Source organism: Hakea prostrata, chromosome 7, assembly GCF_041222555.1.
Source record: "Hakea prostrata isolate BN-2017 chromosome 7, UWA_Hpros_2, whole genome shotgun sequence".
In the NCBI taxonomy this organism is placed as follows: Eukaryota; Viridiplantae; Streptophyta; class Magnoliopsida; order Proteales; family Proteaceae; genus Hakea; species Hakea prostrata.
In genome coordinates this window covers 45,308,610-45,321,154 of record NC_142606.1, presented here as the reverse complement: position 1 = coordinate 45,321,154, position 12,545 = coordinate 45,308,610, and the positions used below count along the sequence as shown (strand labels likewise).

The 12,545-nt window shown below is 42.1% G+C and overlaps 1 non-coding gene across 1 annotated transcript; it reads left to right on the top strand.

Moving 5' to 3' along the window:
• Positions 1-3,406: 3,406 nt before the first annotated feature.
• LOC149011254 (small nucleolar RNA R71) lies at positions 3,407-3,513 on the top strand. Its single transcript, XR_016174870.1, has one exon. It is a non-coding gene; the product is annotated as a small nucleolar RNA R71 (small nucleolar RNA).
• The last annotated feature ends 9,032 nt before the right edge of the window (positions 3,514-12,545 follow it).

Sequence of the window (12,545 nt, the reverse complement as noted above, 5' to 3'; positions counted from 1 at the left end):
TTTAATTAAATAAGTATGGGGAATTAAATCAAATAAATAATGGTAAATGCATGCTTATCAAATACCCCCACACTTGAGTGTTTGCTAGTCCTCGAGCAAAACAAAAAAAATAAAACTAATACAGAAAATAAAGAAAGAAAAACCTAACTCACTTTCGTAGGAATCACGGTTGTACTTAGCATGTGCAACAAGCCTTTAAACCCCTAAGTTACCCTAGTGGACGAGTTGTGTCTCGTGAGTGTTTGCAGAGAATATACACAAAAAATTCTTAAGTGCTCTTCTAATTATTCTGGCACTAGTAAGAGTAGAAAGATAGATTCCAAGACAAAGACACTCCACTAAAGATTAAAGGGAATATAGGCACCCCCACACTTAAGCTCTTACACCCTCTCTTGAGTCTAGCTCTAGGCAAACAATTCAATCGAGAAGTCTCTTCTTATCTTCAGTCTACCAGTTCACCCTCAGATAAGACTAAACTATGTACTAAATAATACCAAGAACTCAAGATCTAAGCAATATTGACTTTCTTAGACATTTCACCTTTATAAGCACATTCATTCACTTCTTTCTTTAATGGTCACAGTTCTAGTCCGTGCAATGTCTTGCCTCTTAAGCTTCCTAGATGGTCTATGTAACGAGTGTTGGGTCAGCCGCTCTCAACCCAGATGGCCTTAAGGGACTAGGTGTAGAATACCCCTCGAACTTACTTACCCAAGCCAACTAGGCTACAGGCCAAGACTGGACCAAAGACACCCCAACTGTTTGACGCGAGGCACGATGTTGGTGACACCGAGACCCGGTTACTAAGAAGGAGGTCTAACCTTTAAAACTTCAGCATTTTTTTTTCTTTTTCTTTTTTTCAGATTATACTTCAATTTACTTCACATTTAAATAGTCTAAAATTGGTCTCAACTTGTCACCATAAGCACAAGGCAATACAAGATAACTAGATGGTCAAACCTTTTGGACTACCTAGAATTCCTATTTTCCGATTCAACCTCGGTCTCAAAATGTAAAACCCATTACTATTCTCTCAAGAGGGTGTTCATTACATCAGATGGGATTTCTAAAACACTTAAACTCTCATTTTGGATCTAAGCAAGGAATTAAAACATTTATCTTACCAAAGCCAGAAAAAATTGGGCACTTTTTATCTTTGTGACAATGCTCTACCAACTATCAACAAGTCTTACTCAAGTTGACACCCCCCCACACACACTTAAATTATGCAATGACCTCAGTGCATGCAAGATAAATAATAGAAGCAAATAGAGGAAAGAGTGTACCCAATGTTTGAACTCATGATAGAGCACGCAACAGTAAAACCTAACAACAAACAAAGAAAATAAAGGAAAAAGAACAAGAAATAATATCTAAACATATGGGTTGCCTCCCATAAAGCGCTAAGTTTAGAGTCTTCAGCCAGACTCATTAAGAAGCAGCCAATGGAGGTGGAGGCTCAAATCTAAATGTGAATGGTGACTTCTCCAAAGAAGTGGAAGAGTCCAACAATGTGTTGACTTCCTCAATATTTAGGTTAGATTCTCCAAATGGCAAGTAATGTTGTAGGGGATCATCAATAAGCATGTTTGGAATATAATCAACCACTACCTCATCAATAAAGTTAATTGCAAAACACTCTTCACCCCTATAGCTTAAGGATGCATTGAAGATGTTGACTCTAAGTTTCTTATTGCCAAATGATATGTCCATGACACCCGATCTACAATTGATGCAAGCATTTGCAGTGGCGAAAAAGGGTCGTCCAAGAATGACTGGTGGTAACTTATTGGTAGTTGTATTGTCCATATCTAGGATTAAAAAATCAACAGGAAAATATAGATCCTCAACCTTTACCAAAACGTTTTCAAGTAGCCCACAGGGTCGTTTGATTGAACGATCTGCCAATTGTAGAATCACATCACTGAATTTCAAATCTCCTAGACCAAACCTATCATAAACTAAACCAGGTAAAATATTCACACTGGCTCCCAAATCAAGCAATGCTTTACTTATGGATAAATCTCCAATGACACATGAAATTAAAGGAGTACCTGGATCTTTAAGTTTAGGGGGCAGTTGGTTGGAAATTACCGAGCTGACTGATTCAATTAGGTGCACAGTTTTAGGTGTTTGAGTCTTCAACTTATGCTTTTGGGTGCACAAATCTTTTAGAAACTTAGCATAAGCTGGGACTTGCTTGATAGCATCTAATAGTGGGAGATTGATACGAACTTGTTGGAATAAATCAATCATCTCCTGCATCTTAGCATTCTTTCTAGAATCTGGAATTGAGGACTCAAGAGCTTCAGGGAAGGGGGCTTTGGGAGTGTAAGATTTAGGATAGGACCCTCTACAATCGGAATGTGCAACCCCTTACAAGGAAATTGATGGGGAATACTCATAGGTGGTGTTTCTTTACTAAGCTTGTGTGCATCATCGCAAGTCTCATGGGTCAAATCAACCTCCTCTCAACTCTCAAGATCAATGGGCAATGGCTTAGGAGTAGGCAAAGGTGCATAATATTCATTCTCACTGCGTGTCACAACCGAGACTACTTGGACTTGTTCTTTCCTAGACCCAATTTGATGATTAGGGTTACCTATTGGTTGACTAGGTAACTGACCAACCTCCCTCCTACTGATGGCATCAGCTAGTTGACCAAGTTGAGTTTCCAATTTGTTAATGGACTGAGAATGGGAATGCAACAATTGAGTGTTTTGCTCTAATCCACTAAGTGCTTTTAGTACCTTATCCTCAAATAATGAATTATGTGAGGGTTGTGAAGATGACGGTTGCTCATTCCTATAGGCATTTTGGTGCATATTAAATGGAGGTGGCCTATAAGGTATTTGATTAGAGGGATTGGGCATTGAGTTTCGCCATGAAAAATTGGGGTGATTTCGCCATCCTGGGTTATAGGTATTGGAATATGGATCATTGCCAAATTTAGAAACTCCTTGGGCCAAATGTGTATGCTCCTTAACAAACTCAGGGTATTGTGTAGCCAAATAGCAATCAGTGACATGATGGGATAGGCTAGAACATAAAGCACATGCTGCAATCTGATTAGGTGGAGAGAAACTTGTAGGAAGTGGAGATGGGGTTTGTTGTCTTTAATGACAAGAGATGGTCCAATTTCTTTGATAGCAAGTCAACCTTAGTGCTCATCTCAATGGTAGGATTTATCTCATAGAGACCCCTCCTCTTTGGTTGCCCAATGGATGGAATCTCAGTCCTAGCTGCTGAAGCATGGTGTTGGGAGTTTTCACTAAGGGTATCAAAAAGTTCCCATGCTTCATTCTCATTCTTGTGCATGAAAGTCCCACCACAAGAAGAATCAACCATTTGCCTATATCGGTCTCTAAGGCCATCATAAAAACATTGAACCAATTGCCATTTAGGAATAGCATGGTGGGGGCACTTTCTAAGTAATTCTTTTAGTCTTTCCCAAGCCTCATGAAATTGTTCTCCTTCTTGTTGGGAGAAACTCGTTATAGCTCTCCTAATGCTATTGGTACGGCCAATGGGGAAGAACTTTTTAAGGAACTCCTGTTGCATTTCTACCCAAGTGGAAATTTTAACATTGTCCAAAAAATGAAGCCAATGCTTAGCTTTATCTTTAAGGGAGAATGGAAAAAGAAGTGACCTTAAAGCATCAACTGAGAGGTTTTGAATTTTAACCGTGGAGGACACCTCTAAAAACTCATCTAAGTGCTTATAAGGCTCTTCATTGGCAAGTCCATAAAAATATGGTAGCATTTGAATCACACTAGATTTGATCTCATATTGAGCCGCCTCTATGTTAGGCAACTTAATACAAGAAACTGGAGTGTATATCGTAGGAATGAAATGCTCACTCAAGGGCCTCATTGGAGGCTCATAGTTTGCCATGGTTCTTTGCCTTCTAAGGATGGCCAAAGTCTCTTCTAACTCTAAGTCAAGTGGAGGGTTTAGGGACCGACGACCATGCATACACACAGAAGAATAAAAAAAGAATAAGTTAAATAAGGAAAATTAAAAGAAAATAACTATAGCAAAAGGGAGAGTTTAGGACGTACCTGAAGCGCAATCCACGTGATCTTTCGAACAACAGTTACACATGTGGGATCTGAGGGATGGGGATTTTTAAAAATTAACCTAAACAACCCAATCTAATGCAAATATTACAATTGAAAAGTCCTAAATATAATTATATCTAAGAAAGAAAAGATAACAACCTAAACTAATTATCGAATCGCTACTCTTGCAGTTACCTACAAAACAAAAGAAAAACAGATTAGTTAAATAAGCAAAGAAAAATAAAAAATTAAAAACACTAAAATTACTCTAAAAATTATGCCTAACTGACAAAAATCAATCCTAGCAAACGTGCTTTGGTTCCCCGGCAACGGCGCCAAAATTTGATCGTGTCGCTAATCAATCAAAAATAAAATCCTATACTAATCTAGCAAGCAGAAAGTACGGGGTCGAACTATGGGGAACTAAAAGGCTAAGTTACTAAGATTGAATTTAACAAAACTAAATTTAAACTAAATCTATTAACTAATGTAAAACGTTAACTGTGAATATGTGAAGATCTTTGGGATTTCGAATCCCCAATGCTTTTCCCTAACCGATATAACTCTACACTTCAAAGTAAATTAGGGATGGTCTTCCTAGATATGCCCTATCTTCGCAAGACTATCGTCCTTCGCCGAAGCTTGGCACGCTTAGTTCGCTGAGTTATAGAACATCTTTGGCCAAACTCAAACACAATCAACTAGAAGATATAGAACAATCAACTTAATGAAATAAGCATGGTTCATCTACATCCCAAAGGAAAGGAACTAGCTACTCATTATTACAAAGTTCATAAGAAAAATAAAGATGAAACATAGGGAGAGAGAGAGAGAGAGTGATGTGGTCTTCTTCTTCAGCAATGAGAGAGATCAGAGCCGCATTTGTCGTCTTCCTTTCTGTGGTTGGCTTCTCTTTTATGTCTCCCGCACACAATGAATCCCCTCTCTTTACCCGTCGATTTGACCTTTATTCTTTCGGAATTTGGAAAAACTCAAAACTGGAAAGTTGTAGATATGTTCAATATCGTTCCATAGCATCTTGAATCATCGAAATCCAAGCTCATACGAGAGAGATATGCCCAAAATACTGAAGGTAAATCTGTTTACTTGATTTTCAGATTTATTACCAATTTTGTTCCTTAAACCTCCACCTATTTCCAATTTGGCTAAGATCTCACTTTTCGTGATTTCTTGAGCAGCAAGATTGAATGCCATGATTTAAAATCCAACAATATCTAATATATTTGCCAACTTTACTCCATATTATCTCTAATATCCAAAATCTCATTATTCCTGAAAAATACACAAAAATACTCAATTAGCTCTCTTTAATTAAATAAGTATGGGGAATTAAATCAAATAAATAATGGTAAATGCATGCTTATCAATAGTGAACCAAGCTACCTAATTCCGGACTCTTTTTGCTTCCTTCGGATCAGTCAGGAGAACATCATCCCGAATATACGTAATCAAAGGTGTTGTCCAGTCTGGTTCCTTATTGATTTCAAAGGTTTCTACTTCCTGGATGCTCGGGCTGCTTAGTTCTTCAATATAAACTGCCAAATCCAAGTTCTTGTAGTTGGCTAATGATAATCGGGAGAGTTCATCTGCCTTTTCATTCTCTTTTTTGGGTATTTGTCGGTAGGTTACCCAATCGAATAAAGCCTGGAATTGACCCACCTTGACTAAATACTTAGCCATTATTTCGTCCTTCGCCTCAAATTCTCCCTTGATTTGGTTGACAACCAGTTGTGAATCACTTCTTACTTCCAATTCCCGAACTCTGAGGGCTCGGGCCACTCGTAAACCTGCTATGACAGCTTCGTATTCCGCTTCATTGTTTGAAGCTTGGAAATTGAACCTTATAGCATAGCTAATGGTGAAGTTTTTGGGGCTACTGAGGGTCAAGCCTGCTCCTGATCCTGAAACACTGCTCGAACCATCAATGTGCAGAATCCACAAATCGGATACTTCAGTTGATGATATTTGATCTTTCCTCTGCGGTAGAGTACTTTCTACAACAAAGTCGGCCAGTACCTGAGCTTTTATGGCCGTCCTTGGTTTGAACTCAATCTGATATTCACTTAGCTCCACCGACCACCCTACCATCCTTCCCGCCACATCAGGCCTTTGAAGTATTTTCTTTGGTGGAAAATTAGTCGGGACTACTATCGGGTGTGCTTGAAAGTAGGGCCTCAGTTTTTGTGATGCCACCAGAAGCGCCAATGCCTGCTTATCCACGTCCGGGTACCGTGTCTCAGCATCTATGAGCACATGACTCACATAATAAACCGGGTTCTGAATTGTGTTTCCTCTGATCAGCACTACACTGACCGCCGTTGGTGAAATTGCAAGGTAAACTGCGAGAGTTTCCCCGGTTGTGGGTCGTGCCAAGACAGGCGTTGTCCCGAGATACGTTTTGAGTTGCTCAAATGCCTGTTGGCATTCTTGTGTCCAAATGATTGATCCCGAGCTTGACGTAGTTTTCAAAGCTTTGAAGAAAGTATTGCACTTTTCTTCTGCTCGGGATATGAATCGATTTAAAGCGGCTACCCTCCCGGTCAAACACTGGATTTCTTTTATCGTAACGGGTGGTGCCATCTCGATCAGTGCTTTGATTTTTTCTGGGTTAGCCTCAATTCCTCTTCGAGAAACCATGAACCTGAGGAACTTTCCCGAAGAAACTCCAAAAGCACATTTTTCTGGGTTCAGGCGCATTTGGTACGTTCTAAGCACATCGAACGTTTCTTCCAAGTCGGTCAAATGCCTTGCCCGAACCAAACTCTTCACGAGCATGTCGTCAACGTAAACCTCCATGTTCCTCCCGATCTGCCGCTGGAAAATTTTATTGACAGCTCTCTGATAAGTTGCCCCTGCATTTTTCAATCCAAAAGGCATCACTCGATAATAATAACTTTCCCGATCAGTCATGAATGAGGTGTGTTTTTCATCCTCCCGACTCATCAAGATCTAGTTATATCCCGAGTACGCATCCATGAAACTAAGGACTTCATGCCCGGCAGTTGCATCGATCAGTTGTCTATCCTCGGGAGAGGGTAGCAGTCTTTTGGGCAAGCTTTATTTAAATCTGTGTAGTCGGTACACATTTGCCATTTCCCATATGCCTTCTTGACCATAACTACATTGGCCAGCCAGGTTGGGCATTCAATCGGTTCTATGAAGCCCGACTTCTCCAATTTCTCCACCTCGATCCTGATCGCTTCGTCTTTTTTATCGCAAAGTTCCTTCGCTTTTGAATGACCGGGATAGCACCCTTATGTATCCAGAGTTTGTGCTCTGCTACCCGCCTGTCTATCCCGGGCATGTCATTTGCCGACCATGCAAAGATATCCGCATTATCACATAAGAATTGAGTAAACTCTTTCTTGAAGCTTTTCAGTTGTTCCGAGCCAATAAACTTTCCTCGGTCGGGAAGGGATTGACTCAATTGTATTCTTTCCAGTTTTTCTACTGGCTCTGCCCGCTGCATGCTTTCCTCGTCTTGATGGTCTCGAACCTCGACATTCAAAGCAGTTCCCGAATTCTCTGGCTTACGTTTTTCCTTCAAGTAAATTGTGTAGCATTGTCGGGAAGCTGACTGGTCTGAACAACATTCCCCTACCCCAGCCTTTGTCGGGAACATTAACTTCATGTTCCCAGGGGATACAACCGCCTCAAGCGCATTAAGTGTCGGACGTCCCAGGATCACATTGTATGCCGACAACTCCTTCACGACCATGAAATTTACTCGTACCAGGGTATCTTGGGGTGACTTCCCGATCTTAAGATCCAAATGGATAGTTCCTTCTGCTACCGTGGAGGATCCTGCGAAACCATACAATGGAGTTGATGAAGGAGTTAGCAAATCATCAGCCAATTTTAATCTCTTAAAAGCCTCGTACGAGATTAGGTCAACGGATGACCCCGTTTCAACCAACACTCGGTGAACTTCCCGGTTGGCTATTTTAACTCTGATTATTATAGCATCATCATGAGGTGCTATGACTCCTTCCAAATCCGCATCCGTGAAGGTTATGGGTTCCGGACAAGCTGGATTTTGCCTTTTCTTAGGCAAGTGTACTGCCCCCACGAACCGGGCCTTTTGCTTCGCTTTCCTGACCGATTCCACCGTTGGACCTCCCATGATCACGTATACGGGCGTTTCTTCCCGATCCCCCTTTTCTTTCCCTTTGTCTCTTTTAATAGCTACTTCCGGACTAGGAGATCGGCCTCTCTTTTTTGATTCGGGTGAGTGAGTTCGGGTCTTTCCCGACTCTTTTACATATTGTCCCAGCTTACCTTGTTGGATCAGTTTCTCTATTTCAAACTTCAGACTTCGGCACCCATCTGTGTGGTGGCCGTAATCTTTGTGGAATCGATAGTATTTTGTCATATCCCGATCCTCTGGTGGTGCGCGTAGCTTCCCCGGCCATTTTAACGAGTTTTTATCCCGAATGTTCATCAAGATTTCTGATGGCTTCGCGTTGAGAGGAGTATAACTCACCCTCTCTTGGTCACGCTTCCACTTGCTTTTTGATCTCTGATTCTTTTCATTCGGGGAAGCTTTATCTACATCTCGATCAGACCTTCTATCCCGATCAGCTTTTACTCGGGCGTTTATTACTTCATAAACACTGGCCTACTTCTGACATTTGCGTAACAGCGTCCCATACGTTTTAGGTTTATCAGTTAGCAAGACTTCCAGAAGTCTTTGGTGTGTGATGCCGCTCAAAAGGGCACTGTACGCAACTTGATCGTCCAGCTCCTCGATCTCGATGGCAACTTCGTTAAATCACTTCAGATAATCCCGAATGGATTTATTTCTTCCTTGTCGTATTCCAAAAAGACTATGAGAAGTTTTCTTGCTTCCGATTGCACTTCGGAATCGGGCTATAAATTTTTGTGCCAACTCCCGGAAATTATTGATGGATCCCGATCGTAGGCTACTGAACCACTTAATAGCCGGTCCTTTGAGTGATGTGGGGAATGTTCTGCAGAGTAGTTCGTCCTCTCGGCCAAGCACAGTCATTACTGACTTAAAGTAACTTATATGCTCTTTAGGACTTGTCTTACCCTCGAACGGAGTCAATGTTGGCATGGTGAAGTTCCTAGGAAGTGGCATGTTCATGATCTCATCTGAGAAAGGTTCCCGATCAACCACGTCCAGATCGTCATCATGATCACGATCCTCCAACTTGCGCTCGACCTCAGCTACCCTGCTTCAAAGCCGGCTCTGTCGTACTCCATCTTCATCTAACTCGGCGTGCGCTTTGCCATGATGATGGGTAGGTGCCTCTTTTACTCGAGGGTGTGCCCGAGACGATGATACTCTCAAGCGGGACGGTTGAGGTTGACTTTCTCCCTGGTCCTCCTTATCCTCTATCTCCTCCCGTCGACTCCTTTGAGGCAAAGACCCCGTCTTGGGTGGCATCGAAAGACGGTCTAAGGCACTGATTCTTGTTCCATTAGGGGTAGTTTGGCGTTTGCTTCGTTCGGGATTGTCCTTGCTTTGTTGCCGAGTTACTTTTAACCTCGGGATACGCCTTGCTCCACGGGACCCTCGTGCCGTCCTCAAAGCTTTCACCAATCTTCCCGATTGGGTATTGCGTCTCGGTCCTTGTTCAACTCCAATTTGATGGACCAAGTTGCGTAATACTCCTTGCATCTCGAGCATTCCCTTTCGTAACTCGTCCATATCGTCCATAATGGCTTGTTCTTGAGGACCTCGGGAAGTTCCCGCACCATTCGGGTCCTCCAGAACCAGATTGTCCTGAAGTTGTTCTTGCTCTATATGGGTTGAGGGGTTAACCATATCTTCGAGGATCGTTCGATTATCCTCGGTATTTTCTTGTCGGGAACGTCCATTTACTCGTCTCACCATGACTTGAAGATTTTGTCGTTCCCATAGAAGGCGCCAAACTGATGCGGATCAATTATGCTTCTGGATCCGACTGAGCCTCCTCTTGTATCCGGGACGATGAGTCCTGCAAGAAAGGTTAAATGCGGTGCCGGGCAGCCGCCTCCAATGGCAAAATCAGACTATGAACAGAGTAAGTACTCCTGCGAAAGCTACACAAGATTATACTCAGTGTGTATTGGATTACCTTCCAAAGGAGCACGTCCCTTATCTTATACCGTGTTACTTACCTTATGTGTATTTGGTAAGTCCGCCTGTCAGAAACCATCGAATCCCTAAGGATTATGCCCTTCCATTATTTGTCCCAGTGAGATAGTCGTTGGAGTTGACTTTCTCAATAAAGAGTGATTGCCTTATTTGTGGAGCGTGATGCACGCATTAACCCACAGAGTCAGTCATGTCCCGATTGGATGTGGAGCCCCATTCGGGTGTAGCCTGCTGATACAAGAACTGGTGAAATGACCCGTCCGGGTTAATTCATATGACTGGGTAACACCCGGTCAATCTGATTATGCACAGATTAATCGGGTTATACCCGTTTGGTACTCAACTTCCCGTATCAGCAATCACACAAGGACCTAGTTCTGTTCTGAAGTACCAGAAGAAGTTTGAAGAACTTTGCCCCTGCAGAATTCAAAGGTGATAGAGAGAAGGCAAAGAAATTCTTCAAAGGTTTGAGGCCATAACTGAAGACTTATCTGGTGATTCATCTGATTGTGGACTATGCTGAGATGGCTCAGAATGCGAAGAAGGTAGCAGATAATGAAAGAGAGAATTATTTGCTCCAGCGTTCTATTGCGAACAGGAATCATTTGGTTGATCGTAACCGGAGATTCTCTAAGCCTGCTCCTTATTCTGCCCCTTCATTCCAGCCTAGAGGAGCTAGTCTTAGTTTTAGCTCTACCTCGAGCTATGGTTCTAGTAGTGCACCGGTGCGTCCTGTTGCAAGTAGTCGGGTCTCTGGACCGATCTATGCTAACCCTCTTCCAGTGGTTAATAACCAGAGACCTGCATATCCATCTTCAACAACTCCTGTGGGTAGTAGGTGTCACATCCCAACCTATATCCACCAAGGGGGTACCCTATTTGGATTACCTGGGGAGTGAATTACGGTCCCGTCGATCAAGTTTAGGAACGATCATAGTCACTTAGCACAATATTATAATCAAAAGCAAGAACAATTCTTTGTATTCAATTAATTTAATAATAAAAGTCGATAAAAGATCTCAGAAGGATTCACAAATAACATTAGAGTGCGGAAATGACTCAATTAGGATAAACCATCAAGTGTGAAAAGGAGGGAGGAAACCCATCCTATAATATTAGCAAAAGATGAAACGACTAAAGTAAAGGTTACAACTGATTCACCAAATAATAAATGAAACAACTAAGCTATAGTCTTGACAATTCAAATAAAAGGTCAAAAAGGGAATGAGGCGACATCCCATCCCTAACACTTTAATATAATACTGAACTTCTACAAACAAGTCCCGATCTCGGTCTACTCGTCTTGATCAATTGGTTTATCGCCACCAGTATGATACAAGTCTTCAACTCTGCCTCCAGAGGGTTGACTGCCACAATCAACAGTGGTAGTACCTGTAGAAAAGTCTAACAAAATATATTGCAAAAGGAGTGAGTTCAAAAGAACTCAGCAAGGTAGTCATTCCATAAAATATAAACCATATGATACAAGCCATAACATGATGCAATATGATATGGAACATATGATGCAAATATGGTTCTAACTCTATGAATGCTGGTCTCTAACGTAGACATGCTTTAAGTCATAGCACCATACTTCTCTGGGTCGTCTCTCACTCTCCCATTCCATATCTTGGGAATGCCCGGGGAATATCGGTAAAGTCATCTCAAAAACCATGGTAAGGGAATCGGTCACCGCTCTCTCACATCACCATTTGGTATGAGTATTGGCGCATGTCACAGTAAAGCCTAGCCCAATGCAAGTCATCTACTCAGTCATATCAACTCAGATCCAGATACGTCCATTCCTCGCCCCCGGCGATCCTTTCCGGTATCCTTCACACTAGAGTCAGCGTAATCCCGGATTACGGACTCATCAACCCTACTGGTCATCCACAAATAGTAAACGGGAAGCTCTCACGTCCTCTCACGGGTTGGTTACCTGTCTTGAATGCCCGTGAGCCCAAGTCTATCCATTTGCAACCCTACCAATAAATGGCTCCCACAATGAGATTTATGACCTCTCATGGATTGGTTACCGGTCTTGAGTGCCCACAAATCCCCACTGCTACCACGGGTCGTTCGGTCTCAATGCCCTTCCAATTCGAGTCTGATACGACAGGGACATCCTAGCCAAACAACTAGACAGTCCTATGTATGTCATCCAATAACCCGGAAAAGAGTCGATAGGCACCTTCGGAGAACATCCCATACTATTCCCTCCGGTGCCCAAGGACTTAAGTGTCAATAGGACACTCCCCAATCCCAAGTTATACGTAGGCAATCACATATTCAAGTTCATCATGTTTCATGTATCCAATACATCTTCATAATACAAGTTAAATCATGATATTGAAATGAAT